At 38.4% G+C, this 12,406-nt stretch overlaps 1 long non-coding RNA gene across 3 annotated transcripts in view; it reads left to right on the top strand.

Moving 5' to 3' along the window:
* Nucleotides 1–445: 445 nt before the first annotated feature.
* Nucleotides 446–12,406, top strand: part of LOC142144839 (uncharacterized) — an 83,276-nt gene continuing 71,315 nt past the window's right edge. For 2 of the 3 annotated variants that reach the window (XR_012689791.1, XR_012689790.1), the window contains exons 1-2: nucleotides 446–575; nucleotides 8,328–8,481. This is a non-coding gene — a long non-coding RNA (uncharacterized LOC142144839). The remainder of the gene's footprint in view (nucleotides 576–8,327; nucleotides 8,482–12,406) is intronic. The other variant, XR_012689792.1, reaches the window with a different exon arrangement.

Here is a 12,406-nt window from a genome sequence, read left to right as displayed (position 1 = left end):
TGAAGCATGCTGGCCACGCCCACTGATGGTGTGGCACGGAAACCCCTCTTTACAAATCCTGAGTTTGCCCCTGTACACCACCACAAAATGATCTTATCTTACTTTATCTGTCAATCCCACCATACATCCTGGGCTCTTACCTTATTTGCCAAACTCACAAGACTGGATTGGGTCATTGATTCCTAAAATCTCACCAAGGCTATGCTTAGCCTGTCAATGAGTAAATAAAAGGTCAGTGAGGTCAAATGAATAACTTACCTATACCATGTTTCAACTCTACTTCATGACTTTAATAACAAGGCATGCTCAGCATACATCACCCAAGTCAAGATATACATTTAATTTTTGCCTACTGTTTATCAATAAACTCTTTTGTTAAATCTACCATAACTGATTGCTAAAAAAAATATTCTTTTTATTTTTTTTTAAAGCAGCTTTAAACAGGTGGGAGCAGATCAAAAGACATTGGTCATTTGCTGGTTCTAAGAAGCACCTGGAACTGTTACAGGTATACAAGGTGCGCAGTTAGAAGATTTCCCATTCCCCAGTCGTGATGTGAAGTCTTCTGCATTCCGGTAAGTAGGTTTTTCACAGGTCGCTGTAGTCTTTATGTCGTTCTGTTTTGTGTCGGGGTACTCAGCACTGATAATAGGTACTACACCCCATCTGATACCTATCCATACTCCATGGAAAGTAGGCATACAACTTCATGTGAGCTGGGGATGACCAGACACATCATTGCTTAACCAAGGCATTTGGCAGTGCACAAAGAGTGCTTGTTGTTAACGAGCTCAGATCTGCTAAATGACAGCAGCAGTTACTAGAAGAAGAGCTGCCAGTGAGTCTATAGTCTATACTAATTGAATTATGGTGAGGTAAAATATGCTTGTGGAGTCAGATGAGGTTTAAGAATACATATATTGGGGACTGAGACCAATTTGCTGCTATTAGGGAAATGTTCTCCTTTCATTGTAAATACGTTGTACTGTACTGTATGTTATAATTAGAGATGTTCAGGCTCGGTTCCCCTAGAACCAAACATACCCGAATTTAGCAAAACCGAGTACCAAGTGTTGCGCGCCCTTGGAATTGAAAACAAGACAAAAGGTCATTGTTACGTCGTCGGATCTCAGATCTCGCGAGTTTTGGATTCCTTTTTAAGATCCAAAATAACGGTGGGTGGGAGAGAGGACGAAACCCCCTTTTTCTTTTCTTTCACTGCTGTGTGGCAATGTGTCCTAGATGTGCTAGGAACTGCCGTGTGTTTGTGTCGTTGCTCTGTCGCTTAGTATCCAGCCAGCTCACTTGAGTATTTGTCTCAAAGTGTATGAAAATAATATTGTGACCTGTTAGGCGGTCAAAATTGACTGCAAATGACTTGAAATTAGTGTTATTGAGGTTAATAATAATGTAGGAACAAAAAAAGTGCAAAATTATGTGATTTTAGCATATTTTAGTTTTTTTTCTAAAAAATACAAAACCAAAACACACGAGGGTGGTTTTTCAAAAACTAAAACACGAAGCTAATCCAGATCCAAAACCAAAACCAAAACCAGTTCATGGGGGTCAGTGAGCATCTCTAGTTATAATGGATATGATACACCGTATCTCTATCTTTTATTGCATCTGTTATAGGGGATAGTGCTCAATACCACTCAATGCCACTGATTTTTCTTCTATATACTTATGGTTGGTATCTTGTAACACTGTAGGATGTAGAGCTTACTAATGTTGTATATGCTGCACTCACTTTATTAGACTCCATATTCTAAATGACAGCGCACATAGCCAACAGATTTGCATTTGACTGAGCTGCAGTGCTTTTAGCTAGGTTACATTAGAACGTCAGTGAACCAGCATACTCTGTTCTTAAGTGTCCCCATGTGAACTGTTGGGAAGTATGCATACAGGAGAGATGCCCTGTGACACAACACAACATGAATACTGTCCAGGTTTACAATCAGCCCAGCTATTTATAAGCAAGGAGCAGTTCTGCCACAGAAACCAATTCTCTCAACTTTCTCCCTTCAAAAACAGCTTTATCAAAAGTTGCACTTAAGATTACCTCTTTATGTGCTGAAAACTTTACACTCAATTTAATGCGCTGGATAACACTTTTAACATCTCCTCTTACTTGACAAATCACTACCAATTTTAAATCCATTAACAGTTCTTTTTTTGTAACAAATATATTTCCAGGTATCACAGGATGACCAGAATTAAAAGGATGCAGAAATATGTTTTTTTTTCTTTCTTTGCAGTGCTCAAAATGTAGTCTGCTTTAAACTCAGGGCAGGCACTACCATTAAGAGAACGTAGTCAGTTACTTAGGGCTCCAGAGGTTAGGGGGGGATCACTGTCACTCATTCTGTGTTTTTAATGTTCCTTTAGTGCCCCCATTCAGCTACTTAACTGCTGGTCACTGTTCCTTCCTGTTACTGGTGAGCTGTTAGTGTGGTGCTAGACTACAATGTTACAAACCAGCGCCACACTCTCCGTATGAAGAACAAGAGATACTGGGCCTGATTCATTCAGGATCTTAACTTAAGAAACTTCTTATTTAAGTCTCCTGGACAAAACCATGTTACAATGCAAGGGGTGCAAATTAGTATTCTGTTTTGCACATAAGTTAAATACTGGCTGTTTTTTCATGTAGCACACAAATATCAACTTTAAATTTCAGTGTACAAATAAGCTATCAAGTATTTGTGTGCTACATGAAAAAACAGTCAGTATTTAACTTATGTGCAAAACAGAATACTAATTTGCACCCCTTGCATTGTAACATGGTTTTGTCCAGGAGACTGAAATAAGAAGTTTCTTCAGTTAAGATCCTGAATGAATCAGGCCCCCTGTCCTCATCTCATATCTGCTAAGGTAAGAAGCAGTGAAAGGGTGTGCACTATCATAGGGGAAGGCCTTGGGCAAGAAAGAAAAATGTGCCCCCCCCCCCCATAGCCCTCAATTTTAACTAAATGAACCTAAAATATAATTATAAACTGCACCTCCCCATCAGCGTTGCACCCTTGGCGGTCGCCCCTTGGCGACACCTATATTGACAAAAGAATTTCCTTCGGCCCTGTTTAAACTATATGTGACTCCAATAGGAGCATCGGTAGATTTTCATCAAATATAAGTTATATTAAGTATACAAATATACAATATCTTAGCCCCATTAAGTGCAAGATTGATCATATACTGTATATCCCCCATCACAATGTTTAAAATAGTCAAACAGGCACACAGTCAGTTTACTGAGCTCCCTGATTGGTGGTTGGAGTTTTTTTGTAACATTAGAGCATTGCGCGAACTGTCCCAAAAAAGGTTGAAAATCAACAATCTGTAACTTCAAAGCTGGATAAAAGACATTTCATACAGGTGCCGTCATTTGCTTGAAAGTTAAAGCACTTTTCTATAAATGAAGAGGAGAAGATGTCAGTGGTTAAAGGCTACTGACTGAAAGAGAACGGCGATACTTGAGCTGTTATTGTATGCTATATTTGGAATGGCCAAATCGTACCCCCATCACAGGATGTGGAGACCCAAAACTAACACCAGTTCTAAACAATAGCTAATGAGCAGTGTGTGCATATAAAATGATGACCAATCCCAATCATGATCTGATCAAGTGCAATCAGATGTCAGAAATCTAGTTGGCTAGTGACAGCAAGTGTGTGTATTGATCTGCAGACCATGATAATTGGGCCTCATACTATAGAGTCATTTGGTTTGAATGCTGACAATCCAGATCTGTCCAATTGGGCTTGCTCCTTGGGATTTATTCCTGTACGGACAGATTTGGAGATCTGATGATCTGAGACAAGTCTTTTCCTCCATGTGATATGCACCAACATTAAATTGTAAGTTTGACTGATTATTTTTACCATGCAGGAACTTACCCTCACCCAATTAAGCCAAACCTTAAATTACAATAACTACTTTTTTTTCTTAACTGCTGCCCATGAAGAACCATTTTTTTTGCCAGAAAACAGGTTGTTATATTGTATCTTGAGCCAGTCTTTGCTCCCTTCCTTACAAACATTTAGGATTGGTTGTGAATGACCAACTCTTGGTTGATGTGTAAACAGAAGTCAATATGATTTCAGAGCGCAGTCATGTGGGTGTGTTTATATTAAACTGCAAACAGGAGTTAGTTAGCAACTAGTGTCATGGTAGGAAGCATTGCTTGTGAGCATTGCAAAACAGTAGTTACTAGACTCCAGGCATACAGCCAACAATTGTAGTTCTGTACATGTGTGGGCTTATATCTCAGGTTTACAAACCAGTGCATCATTGTATTAAACATTCTGAAGCTTCCTGTCTATACTACTAGGCCAGCACTGACACTTATATATATAGGTGGGATTTTGGCCAGCATATGGTGAATGGTGAATACTGAGTTGTAAAGTATCAACTTAAATACATAAATTTATTTATATATATATATTTATTTAAAATAAAACAAATAGGGAGGGGCGCCACATAGTGTAATACTGTATATACTGGTAATACAGAAGGTGTACCATGAATGAGAATCTCAATCAACCACGTGGGTATAGAGAAAGAACATTTATATGACACTCAGATAGTAAGGGTGCATCTGTAGATAAGAAGATCAAAATCACACTGGAACACCCGCACCTCACCAATATATAGTGTGCGTAGCAGATATAAAATCTTTAAGGCTTATCTGTAAATGTAGCGATGCTTCAGGTGTTTTCCTTAGTGTCGTACAGCAGCGGCTCTGAATGCGAAGCGGAGGACGAGGAGTCCGGCTTACATCTAAAACCCTACCTGCTAGTGCTGGGACCTTGCGGGCCGTGGATTCGGCACCAGAGGTGGCAGTTAAGGAAATTATTGAGTACCAGTTCTGGACTCTAGAAGCGCTGTGTGAAACTCCTGCCCTGCATATACCTGAGGGGTGAAAAAGAGTTTAACCTTATCTGAAGAAGCATCGCTACATTTACAGATAAGCCTTAAAGATTTTATATCTGCTACGCACACTTTTTATTGGTGAGGTGCGGGTGTTCCAGTGTGATTTTGATCTTCTTATCTACAGATGCACCCTTACTATCTGAGTGTCATATAAATGTTCTTTCTCTATACCCACGTGGTTGATTGAGATTCTCATTCATGGTACACCTACTGTATTATCAGTAAATACAGTATTATACTATGTGGCGCCCCTCCCTATTTGTTTTATTATAGATTATTCCAGTTTACCATCTGGCTTTGTGGGAATTTGGCTGCCTCCTGAACATAGGAATTCCATTGTCAATTTGGACTTTATTTGAACTTTTTGGTCTATCCAGAGTTACGCGCTGTACTATCTATTGTTCTTGATATTATATATTTATTTAAGTTAATTTATTTAAGTTTATTTATTTAAGTTAATACTCTCTTTACTACTGGGTATTCACCATGCACCATATGCTGGCCAAAATACCACCTATATATATATATATATATATTATTTTCTTTTAGATTAATACTTTACAACTGAGCATTGACCATATGCTGGCCAAAATCCCACCTACAGGCAGACTGATTAACTCGTCTCGAATTCCCCAGTATGTGGTTTTATTTTTGCTGAGATTGTGCAGCATTATAGATAACCAAATAATAAAAACAATCTACTATCTCTATTGGAGGAGGTGTTATTTGTGATTGAGTCAATGCTTTGCCCACTTGATATTCAGAGTATAGCAAAGGCCAGGTGCTTCCATTCCCCTGACTGTTTTGTCCTGGTTCATCAGTGTAGGGCAGGGGTTTTCTGTTCTGTTCAGCACAGCAGATTGTATCTGACGGAAAATGTGAAGAAGGTTACAGCAGCTTCCCAATGCCTCCAGAACACACATTAGCACATCTTGCACTGGAGTTTGTTCAGATTGCTTGGAGCCTGCAATGCAAATGCTGTTATTTGACTAACTCCAATGCAGCATTCATATTTCATGTCCAGTTTTAAATAGCCAACTTGGCAAAATAATCCCCTTATTTTGTACAATGCATCATACCTAGGATTCAAAATTGTAATTTTGAATAAGGAACATTCATGTGACCTATTATCGTTTGTCTGTAAAGCACACAGTGATGTCCAGTGCTGGTCAGTGTAGGAACCGCATACATAAAAACAGCGTCATGGAAGGTAGCAACAAGATTAGTGCAGCTTACAATCTAGTGAGGATGGGTGTACAGTTGATAAACAAGTCGCCCATCTTTCTTTTGGATGACAAATACAATATTCCAACTTACTATGTTATTTAAATGCATGAAAAAAAGCCTTTAGAGTTATTGTTCAGCTACAAAAACTGTGATGGAGAAAATTGAGACACATGGAAGTCTTGATGGTGCCTGATCACCCACATGATGTACGGAGAGGCGCATGAGAGTGAGGAGTCAGCACAGTGGCCTAGTGGTTAGCACTTCTGTCTTACAGCACTGGGGTCATGAGTTCGATTCCCGACCATGACTTTATCTGTGAGGAGTTTGTATGTTCTCCCCGTGTTTGCGTGGGTTTCCTCCGGGTGCTCGGTTTCCTCCCATACTCCAAAAACATACTGGTAGGTTAGTTGGCTGCTATCATAGTCTGTCTGTCTGTCTGTCTGTGAGTGTGTGTCTATATTAGGGAATTTAGACTGTAAGCTCCAATGGGGCAGGGACTGATGTGAGTGAGTTCTCTGTACAGCGATACGGAATTAGTGGCGCTATATAAATAAATGATGATGATGAGTCTTTGGAACTACGTTTACCGAAGGGCAACATGGAGGCGCAAAATGGGCCCCATTTAAAGGTATAGGATGAAACCTAAGGACCATCCTAATGTTACTTCATATGTAGAATGTAATTAGAAGTACATGAAGCACTAGGCCAGATAAGGCAGCCAGGTAACCTAGAACAGGACAGATGACATGATGCCATGATGTGTGCTCTCTTCTGTACAATTCTCCGTCACTTCTGCTGTCACTGCTTTTTCACCACCTCTGTTTTACCAGCATTCAGTACGATCACATTTTCAATCTCTTATGAGAGGAAAAACAGCCAAAGTCATTGCAGTTTCCACCCTCCACAAAAGATAAACAATTTGGATGTATAAAACTGTTTCATAGAGATGTGCATTTCACTCCAAACTCTTTTATATTTACCAAGATTTTAAAATATTTTAAAGGGACAGTTTGTTGCTGATCCAGTGCTTCCGCACATGATACTGCCTCAGTGGACTTTGGAGATCTATATATCCCATAATGCAACATGTGTTGAATTTGATAATAGTGTGGGGATTTTATATTTTGCAATCAATTCTGAAAAATAGGGATATAACCAGAGACAAACATTTACAGAGACACATCTTTAAAACCCGAGACTGTCCTTAGAAATTAGGAACAATTGACAAATACAGTCTTCTCGCATCAGTATAACAGGAGCCTTACATTATTACTCTGTGCTATGGACCCAGCACCTTCTACAATCTAACTCTCAGTGCTTGCCTCTACTCTTCTCCTTGTACCATGACACTACCCCTCTCACATGCAACCCCTTGTAGGGCCAATTTATGACATAATTAGTAGAGGACAAAGATACATCTAACCCATATTTTGCCTAACCACTTGGCAAAATATGAGTTAGATTAGGGCTTGTGCTAAAATTAGCTCTATAGTTAGTGCTTCAGGACGGTTTAGATTTAGGACTTTGAGGCTATGGGCTAGATTTACTAAACTGCGAGTTTGAAAAAGTGGAGATGTTGCCTATAGCAACCAATCAGATTCTAGCTGTCATTTATTTAGTGCATTCTACAAAATGACAGATAGAATCTGATTGGTTGCTATAGGCAACATCTCCACTTTTTCAAACCCGCAGTTTAGTAAATATATCCCTATGTGTTAGGATTAAGGCTATTTGTTTGAGGGTGTGTTCTTCTTTATTGAGCTTTTAATTTGACTCATTAGATGTTAGTCATCTTAGCCAATCATGTTTCAAAGAGAAGGCTTTCCACTGTGCAAGAAGGGGTCTCTTGTTTTCCTCGTATACCATGGAGCTATGATATAAGCACTTTTAGGGCCTCTCCTATGTGACATCCATTACTTGTAAGTCTACTTGTGGGCTCTCTCCTGTAGGTCACTGACAAATGCCTCCTCTTTCCTTTTATTAATGTGTCAATGGGAACAATGGCAATATAGAGAAAGGTGTCATATAATGTGCTAATACAGTATTATAATGCAATACGATGTATGGTAATATAATGTATTTGCTTTTATCATTCAGTAGTGTGAGTCTGAAAAAGCAGCTGTTAACGTTTTCTTTCTGATGCATTTTCCTTATTTTTTTGTAAGGACAATAGTTATTGCGCAAAACCAAAATCACCTAGGCAACCCAGACACAGAAAATACAGCTCCGTTTCAATGGCAGCACGAAGGCAGCTAACCTCAAATGCTGCTTTGCAGAAGGGATGAGGAGGGCTGACAATCTGACCTCAAAGATCTGCAGGTACCCAGAGAGACAAAAACATAACTTTTATTATAATTCAGAAAGGGAACTAAAACACTAATAGGCCTATATATTAGAAAGTGGCGAAAGGACTGCTTTTCTTTCGCTACTTATTACAATGATAGAAAACCTCATATCACTATGAATTAACCCAAAAAAATAACACCGGGGCAGCTGGTGACATTGGCTGGCAACGGTAAAAGTAGTCTTACTGCTTTGCCGGGCCAGTTAGGGGGATCGGTGCACGCTAGCCAGTTCACACCTGCTTTCAATTCCACTTGTAAAAAAAAAATTGAGAAAATGTTAAAAAATATATATAAAAAAATATAAATATTTAAATATTCACGGTTAAAAAAAAACACTTAACAAAAGTATTTTTTTTAATTGAATATTTTCTGGTGGCAATAGCAGAAGATGGAATGCGTTGGTACATGTACCGCAGTTAATAGTCTTACTCATGCTTTGGAAGAAAACTGATGAAACTTATCGCCAGCAATGGTTACCTCCGGCGACAGTAGTGCTATCGCCTTAAGCCCTTTATAGATAGGGAGAAGCCCAATTTCTGCCAAAAACATGTGCAATACTGGGCCAATAGCCCAATATCATGTGCTATAAAGCAGCATACAGGACTAGCATAAGATATAAATGTATTCTCTTCCCTCTAAGTGGAAAGAAATTGGTGAACACAACATAAATTTCTGAACGTCCAAGAAACATTTCTCTAGGTTATCAGTTAGCCATGGAGCTATGCTGGCTCTGTTTGGCACCATTTAGGCAGATATAATAATACAATATAAGATTCTTAGCTCTGGTATAACAGTAAATAGGCCAATGAAATAAATGTATTATACATGGCTTAGACAACATGTTTTGTGGTGTCATCTCTTTCAATATGATAACTCTCCTCAACCACCTGTCTAACAATAACATTTAATGCAAAGTGTTTTCTGTGGGGACTGAATAAAATCTGTCACTCAACAATCAATGGAAAAAATCAGATAAAAAATACTAAAGCGCTAATGAAAGGAATAATAGTTGTAATCGATTACACAAAAAGTTCAGGATAATTTTTCTACCAATAAATCCACACACAAAAGTATAGAATGTAAGTACCGAGTAAACTGGACCTCAGGAATTAAAATGAATCCACAGAAAAATAGAAGGTTCAGAACATTTTTGAGATCACAAAATTCCTATAGATAGTGGACTGTTATCTTGTAACGTAATTACCAGCGTGAATATGTTATAGCAGAACAAATAGTAGAACTGTCTCTTGAATTTATCTATTCACATCGGTTACAATTTTGCCAGATGATCTAACGATGGCCAAATCCTGGTCTAAACCTCTTGACTGAAATTACATATTAAAACAGATATTCCCAGCTTTACTGCTTAATTAGAGTCTAATATTAAATGTTGTACAGAGCTTGTATATTGAAGTTAATTTACAAGGGCAGAGCAGGACTCCTATCACTTAATAACTCATAAGGAGTCAAATTTATCAAAAGATGAAAAACCCTATTGTAGGCAAATAGACAGATGTTTTTCACTTTGCACTATTTATTCAGATGGATTATCACCGACAATAACCCTGTCGGCAGAGGTGGTTAGAAATCCCCAACTACCTGAACACGCTCATATCTTAAAACTCCAAGGGGTATATCTATCAAGCTGCGGGTTTGAAAAATTGTAGCTGTTGCCTCTAGCAACCAATCAGATTCTAGCTGTCATTTTGTAGAATGTACTAAATAAATGATAACTAATATCTGATTGGTTGCTATAGGCAACATCTCTACTTTTTAAAACCCAGCTTCATAAATTTACCCCCAAATCTGGTGCCCACTTAGTGAGGGCTTCAGCGGAATATTTTTTAAAAAAATGCAGATGATGGTGGCAGACCCCCATTGTGAGCCTAGATCATGGGACAGATAATCCATAACTGTCACAACGGGGTAAGGCCACACATCACGGGCCTTGTGCTCCTGAAGTCCCTTATCCCCTTCCCATAAACCATCCCATGCATTGCTGCCCACAGCGGAGAACGGGACATACCTCCCAATATTCTTTCTGTGCCTAAAATCAGTACTGTCCTGTCTAAATCTGGACAACTGGGTATATGTAAAGCAGTGCTTACCAACATGTCGTTGTAGCAACACACACCACACAATTTATTTTTTTATGACACACCGATGTTAAAGTATAGAGGGGGAAAAAAATCCAGATTAATGAAAATATATTATTACATTTCAAAACCACCACAAATTTTATTCACATCGTTAACTTTTCAACAATAACATAATTTCCATGTCACCCACATCACTCAATTTCTTTTGAGATCTTTTTCCCATCACTCCTAAATTCTTGTATCTAGAGGCAATGAAAGTCTCGTTAAATTCCAAGTTTTCCCTTTTAATTTACTGCAGCTCTTGGATAGGCTCAAACAACTTGTAGGTTATCCGGCTGTTTCAGAGCTACAAAGTCCACAGAGAGACTCACTATGCAAAAGATAGGTCCATGTATCAAGTAAAAATCCTTTTAGTTAAACATACTTAAAAAGCCTTTCAGTAAAATATAACTTTTTGTTGAGTTGCCTTTATGAAGCAGGAGCTACAACTCACAGCTCACCTGCAGAAGTATAGACACACAACAACTGGTGCCAAGTTAGAAATAAATAGTAATACTGCTACTGCCCTCTAATGGAAATATGTATGATTGCTGTAAACAATACTTCATAAATGCACGCACTATGCTAAATGTCTACTTGTAATTCTGCATGTGGTTGCAGTAATTAATGTCTGATTGACAGAATGTTGTGTTGTAGTTACGATACTACGATGGAGACCGCATGCCTGGTTCGCCAAGTCACGTATCTGCCGATTTTGTGCGGAACCGGGTCAGACGCCACTAAACGCAGCAACGTTCACTGCATCTACGTACACAAAGGACAATTACTATTGCCTACAATTTCGGGGAGTGAACGGGGTAGGGAAGGGACATTCGCCCGTAGCCAATGTGCAGTAAGGGCGTGCCAAACTCGAACACATCTTTGCAATCAGGAGAAACTGTAAAATGTATTTTATGTTTAGTGGACATTAAGATCATTCTAAGAAATGTATTTCTTTTGTTTTGTCATTAATCCTTATTTTATTTACAGGTAACATTAATTCAATAGCTATTTTTTTTTATGTGTGTTCTTTTGAAAATGTGTATTCCACATAGGTATTGGACGTATCCTGCAGTGTGTTGTGTAATAGAGTAGATCTACACCACAATTCATCAGCACACGTCTTCAGATCCGTTCCTTGTCAAATTTAGGAGCACTCATAGCCGATTTACATGTGTTTTTAAACAAACGCTTGTTGCGCTCAGTATGCTGGCCGCGATGAATCAGGCCCAGCGTGTATTTGTTAATAATGGGATGCATCTGATGAATTGGATGATTCCATTTCATTTTAATTGTGCATCATTCCTTTACCTGCTGAGCTGAATAATAGTGATTCATTCCCATACATAAATGGCCACGCTTGGAATTAGTTAGCAGAGCTGCACTGTAAAATCATGTTAGACAAGTCCAGTAGAGATAAGTGTGTTTTTTCTGCTCATTTTCTACAAATTTATAAACAGAAGAATTCCCAGAAGTATTTAATTAATTCTTCATTTGCATTCATTAATATGAGAATGTAAATTACCAAAATGTTTCCCTGTTCAAAAATAATCTTTCTACCATAGCACATTGGAGCCAATCGCCATTAAAAATGTCAGAACCTGGCAAGACTTTTTGAATACTTACAATGATATACCTTTTGGTTAGCCAATATCACTCCTATAATACTTAAGTCTTTTTTGACACGAAAGTATTCAATATCACATAGATTTTTCTGGCTGACATGGTACTGCAGTATTTTTTTTTATTTATTTTGCTACA

The sequence above is a fragment of the Mixophyes fleayi genome, chromosome 3, assembly GCF_038048845.1.
Source record: "Mixophyes fleayi isolate aMixFle1 chromosome 3, aMixFle1.hap1, whole genome shotgun sequence".
Taxonomy (NCBI): domain Eukaryota; kingdom Metazoa; phylum Chordata; class Amphibia; order Anura; family Limnodynastidae; genus Mixophyes; species Mixophyes fleayi.
The sequence above is the reverse complement of the archived record's forward strand: the minus strand, read 5'-3'. Positions and strand labels throughout refer to the sequence as shown.